Source organism: Fukomys damarensis, unplaced genomic scaffold (genome assembly GCF_012274545.1).
Source record: "Fukomys damarensis isolate Sample0158 unplaced genomic scaffold, DMR_v1.0_HiC HiC_scaffold_12, whole genome shotgun sequence".
NCBI lineage: Eukaryota > Metazoa > Chordata > Mammalia > Rodentia > Bathyergidae > Fukomys > Fukomys damarensis.
The window spans coordinates 17,359,622-17,365,213 of NW_022900924.1; the positions used below are offsets into that span (position 1 = coordinate 17,359,622).

The following is a 5,592-nucleotide window of genomic DNA, read 5'->3' on the forward strand; positions in this document are numbered from 1 at the left end:
AAAAAACAAACAAAAAAAAAAGGAACACAGTCTTGCTGGGCATGGTGCATGATGGTACAGGCCTGTAATCCCAGCACCCAAAAGTCTGAGGCAGAAGAATCGCTGAGAGTTCAAGGGCAGCCTGTGCTACATAAGAAGTCAAGGCCAGCCTCAACTATATACCAAGATGGTATCTCAAAAAAAAAAAAAAAACAACTTTTCTTTTTTAAAGTATACCATGCTGCAACCACTATGGAAATTTCTCAAGAAACCAAAACTAGAGGTTCCATTTGACCCAGCTATACTCCTTCCTGGAATCTTCCCCCCAAAATTAAAAGCATCCTATCACAGCGACATATGCACACCCATGTTTATAGTGGCACAGTTTGTAACAGCTAAATCTTGGAAACAACCCAAATGCCCATCAACAGATGAGTGGATATGTTTTTTAATATAATAGAGTACTACTCTGCCATTAAGAAGGATAAGCTTCAGATATTTATAGCTAAATATATAGACCGTGAAACCATACTCAAGTGAAATAAATTGTACATAATAAAGACTGAAATATATAATGGATGTTGGGAAATGGGAAGAAAGTATTCAAATGGGAAGAACAAGGGAGGAGGGAGAAAGGAACAAGAAAAAAAGTGAAAATAGGAGAAAAAATTAAAAAGCTTCTGTACATGGGGGGGGTTTGTGGGAGGAATGGGATAAAACAAAATTTATTTTAAAAAAAGTATACCACAAGTGTGTCAAAAACATTTCGCTATTTAAGTTTTAAGTTATTAAACCAAAATGAGTAAATCTGCCAATTAATCCCATTTTAAAAATAAGAAATTAAATACAGGAAATTTTAAAATCCCCTATATAATGCACTATCAAATACTTCCTGAATATAATTTCAAGAAAACAAAAGTAAACAGATCCCATTTACTTTGAAAATTCTACATGAATTCACCCATTTTCAACAACGAAAAATAGACAAATTATTAAAATGACTATTTTAGGGTCAATCTAAGCAGGTTAGGTAGGAAATGGGGGTTGAGGAAACCCACACACACTGTAAGAGGATTTGATGCCATGGCCATCTCATCTACTCACCTCCTCTCTCCCATGTCAATCTTCAAGGAACCACCGGGCCACCCTAATTAAAACTTACTCTTCTAAATGTGTACCCTTGTTCACAACCCTCTCTGCTTTTTCTCAATAGCACTATTCTCCAGGTGAGGGACTTTTCCATTTTATTCACAGCTAAATCAAGTGCCCGTGGCAGGTGCACAAGAATGAAGAAGGGGCAAGGCAGGCGTTCCAATTATCCATATAATGTGGTATTTAGGGCAAAGCTGATAACCCAAGAAGAGGATGGAAATACAAAAGTGAAATGACAGCGCTGAGTATCAAATTAAGAAATATCTCATGTTGCAGTAACAGAGGCCTACTCCTGTAATCCCAGCACCTGGGAGGCTGAGGCAGGAGGATGGCCATGAGTCTGAGGCCAGCCTGGGATACACAGTTCAAGGCCAGCCTGGACTACATAGCAGAATCCTTGGCTGTGGATTTAGCTCAGTAGCACCACACCTGCCTCCCAAGTACAAGGTCCTGAGTTCGATCCCCAGTACAAAAAAAGGGGCCAGAGATTTAGCTCAGTGGTGCCACTGACTGCTTCATAAGCACAAGGGTCCTGAGTTCAATCCCCAGTACCAAAAAAAAAAAAAAAAAAAAAAAAAAAAAAATCTAATGTTCACATGCAAAAGGAAATGAGTCCACTTCTTCCAAGTGACTATTAAAAAAAAAAAAATTGGGGCTGGTTGTAGTGGTGCAGACCTGTAACACCAGCAGTTGGGAGGTTGAGACAGGAGACTCTGCCAAGTTCCAGGTCAGCATGGACTACATAGTGCCTTCAAGGGCTTGAACTACATAGGGAGATGTCTAAAAAAAAAAAAAAATACTAAATTTTTTGGTTACTTTACAAATTAATTTCCCCTACAGGACATAAACATTTAAAATATTAATGCAATTTCCTACTTTCTGCCACAGCAAATTAGCTACAGTTAACTACTCAGTTCCATGTTTGAAATAAATCAGTAATATCTTTTCAAACTTGATTAGGATGTGATTTATTACGTTCATAAATACTGCCTAGTCACTTCTACAAAAGAACCTGAACATTCTACCATGTTTTTTCTACTAAGCCATCAGAAATACACTGACTACCACAAAATATTCAGTACTCTTCCCTTTTTTAAAAGATAAACAAGATGGGCTGGAGATTTAGCGCAGAGGTTCGGTGGCCTGCCTTGCAAGCGGCAAGGATCCGAATTCAATCCCCATACCAAAAAAAAAAAAAGAAAAGAAAAAAAAGATAAACAAGAAATGAAAAGGTCAAGTACAATGCAGAAGCAGTGCCAACTCCAACAAAGAAAATCAAAACTGGCTTTGCAATTTGCAAATTTTTGTTAAAAAAAAAAAATCAAATTAGGGGGATTTAGCTCAGTGGTTCATTCTACTGCCTGCCTCACAAGCACAAGGTCCCAAATGCAATCCCCAGTACAAAAAAAAAACAAAAAAAAAACAAATTAAATGAATTCTACTTAACTACTCTAATTAGCATTTCATAAAATAAAAATGTAATGTAATCTACTTGTTGAATAATTCTAAGTTACCAAAAAAGGAATTCAAATTTCAATTCTAAAATATAGCTCCAAAAACGCAATGTCAACTAAAGCATCAACCCAGGCATGGTGGCACACCCCTATAATTCCAGCACTCAGGAGGCTGAGGCAGAGGATTGCCTCAAGTTTAAGGCCAGTCTGAATTAGAGAACAAGACTGTCAGAAACAACTGAGAGGGTCAGGGATTTTAGCTCAGTGGTTCCACCGCCTGCCTTGCAAGCACAAGGAAAGTTCAATCCCCGGTACCAAAAAAACAAAAAAAAGAAACAACCAAGAAAAAAAAAAACACAAGCAGGGCATGGTGGACACACCTGTAAACCCAGCCCTCAGAGAGGCTGAGGCAGCCTGGGCAACTTAGCAAGACCCTGTCTCTGAAGAAGAGCTGGGGCTGTAGCTCAGTGCAAAGGGCCTAGGCTCAATCCCAAGTACCAACAGAGGAAAAAAAAAAGTGGTACAAAAATATAAATTCCTAATTACTTCAAAGTTTAAAAAAACTCAACACATCATTAATTCTACATACTAATAGTCACTCAAACTGACCACTCAAAGGGGATTCAACCTCGTTTGTCACATAACTGGCATTGTTTCTAAACACTGCTTCAAGTTGTAATACACAGAATTCACTGAAAATGTATTTTACTTTGTTTGTATACACTTCCTGATAAACCAAAGATCCTTTATGACCTTACTGGATGTTAGTATTTAACTGCCAAAGCTGACACCACTTCAAAACTAATTATGTAGCCAGCCCAACCTTAACCTTAAAGTATCTCCAAATATATCATTTATTTTTCCCCACGGCACTTTACTGAAGCTATAGTTAATCAAACACTTGTCTCGTCTGGTCACTTATCTTAATTGGCAAATCAGCACCCATTTACTCAAGAGGCATTTTTTAAATTAATCATGGAAACAATTTAAGAGATATAGAGTAAATGATTCGGGATGCTGAATAACTTGTTCTAAGTTCCATTTTTATGCAATGAGAACCACAGAAAAGATTAAGAACTAAATTTTAATGGCCACACACCCCTTGCTTAACATGAGATATTGAAGTCTCATGCCAGAATTTATGTACATGATTACTCTAAATGTCACCTCTTGCCTCCATTACCAACTTTATAAAAAAGGCATGAAATTAATGTTTTCCCTAACATGAACTAAAGAAATGTCCTACTGTTTTATTTAGTTTTCTCAATAGTCCTCTATGGTATGGTTTCTATAAGACTGAATATTATCCTTGGGTCTTCCCTGCATTACAAACATACAAAAATGAAGCTTGGAAGCCGTGTCAATATTCTAAAATTTCAAAGAAGTATTACAATGGGTGATTTTTTAAAAAAAGAATAAAATACTTTAAGAACAAAAGGTGTATCATGTTAAGGTTAGGAACATTTGTGTCCTACTCATGACCATTTTTAGGAAAACTACTAAGAGGTCGTCTGCCCAAGGAAAGAGCGCAATAAGAAATATTGGACACAAAGAATGTTAAAGATCTAGAAATATCCTTGCCACCTCCATCATCTTTTTTTTTTGCTGTAGTTCTTTGCATTTTACTAGTTTCTTAGCAACCACGGAGACTCAAGCGGGCAAGCATATAGAGAAACAAGAAAGCACACTGTGCCGGTTTTGGGGTTTTTAAGATTTAGAACTAACTGTACTGAACATTTTTCTCAACGTAGGAATCACTCACGATAGGGGTCCAATTTAGATAAATATACCACCCTGAAGGTCAGTGACCAAATTTGGTCAACAGTGGTGCCATCACTGGCGTCATCATTCTTGTCACTGACAACTGTCACCTTGCCACTACCAGGAAGAGAAAGCAACTGGAATATTCCTCGTGTAAGTCCTATTTACAGACTACAAAGAGCCCAACATTACCTTAGTGTGATCTTACAACATGATAACAAATGGAAGAACCCAAAACAGAAAAGACCTCTCAGCAAAGAACTTTTTGCTACTAAAACCTGAACTGGGGCAGGGATTTAGTCCAGTGGTGCCGCGCCTGCCTGATCAACTACATGAATGCGTAAGACCCATACGGTGGAGGACAATTTCTCACTCACTGTAAATGACAATCATCTATTTTATTAACATAAACAGCTTCAAGTGTTGAATTTATAATTTTAAAATATCTAGGTTGTCTTTAAGCATGAAGACAGTTTAAATCTCCACGTTTTCATCCAACGGACATCATTTGTTTTCTGGTTTGTCTATGAAATATTTTTAGTTGGGGGAGACAGAAAAAATAAATTTTAGTATACTTACAAAAGATATACACGCTGCCAGCAATAAAATTCTGACTAGTAAATCTTCAAACTGCTCAATCACTAGTTCCAGCAAGGTTTTCCCTGTTAGAAACAAACATACTTGTCATTAATTGTTCTATTAACATCTGTATGCACACAAGCACACAGGGAGGGCACACACACACACACACACACACACACACGCGAGCAGACACAAGTAACGTGTTAAAATTTCTTACCTTCTTCAGCCGGTAACTCTATTATAAAGTAGAAATTCGCCGGGCACGTGTCAAAAGAAAAGGAAAAAAAAAAATTAGCACTCTTTCTAAAAATAACTGCCAAAATTATAAGCATCAATATCCTTGAAAGACACTTAAACAAATAAATGTAATTTAACACAAAACATCCTAAAACGATACCCCAAGAAGATATGCAGGCCCTGTAATCAATAGCTTTAGATATAGCCTGAAAAATCACTCGCTTCCTGAAACAAGGAGTCGTTTCGGCTAGGTCATCGCTCCTGCCAGATGGCTAACTTCTGACCGCAGGAGAGCCAGCAGAGGGTATCTCGGCAATCTCGACGCCTCCTGTATCGGCTGGGGACGAGCAAACGTCTCGCTCGGCTCAACCCCGCTTCGGCAGATCGCGCCCCGCCACCCCGCCGGCTGCGCGCCGCGAAGGTCAGT

At 38.2% G+C, this 5,592-nt stretch overlaps 1 protein-coding gene across 1 annotated transcript in view; it reads right to left on the reverse strand.

The window, feature by feature from the left end:
- The window catches only part of Atp2a2 (ATPase sarcoplasmic/endoplasmic reticulum Ca2+ transporting 2), a 60,597-nt gene extending 55,434 nt beyond the window's left edge, over positions 1-5,163 (reverse strand). Inside the window, exons 1-2 of the mRNA XM_010604418.2 lie at positions 5,146-5,163; positions 4,926-5,008 (exon numbers count right to left, since the gene is read on the reverse strand). The gene's annotated coding sequence lies outside the window, so the exon portion shown is untranslated. The remainder of the gene's footprint in view (positions 1-4,925; positions 5,009-5,145) is intronic.
- Positions 5,164-5,592: the final 429 nt, after the last annotated feature.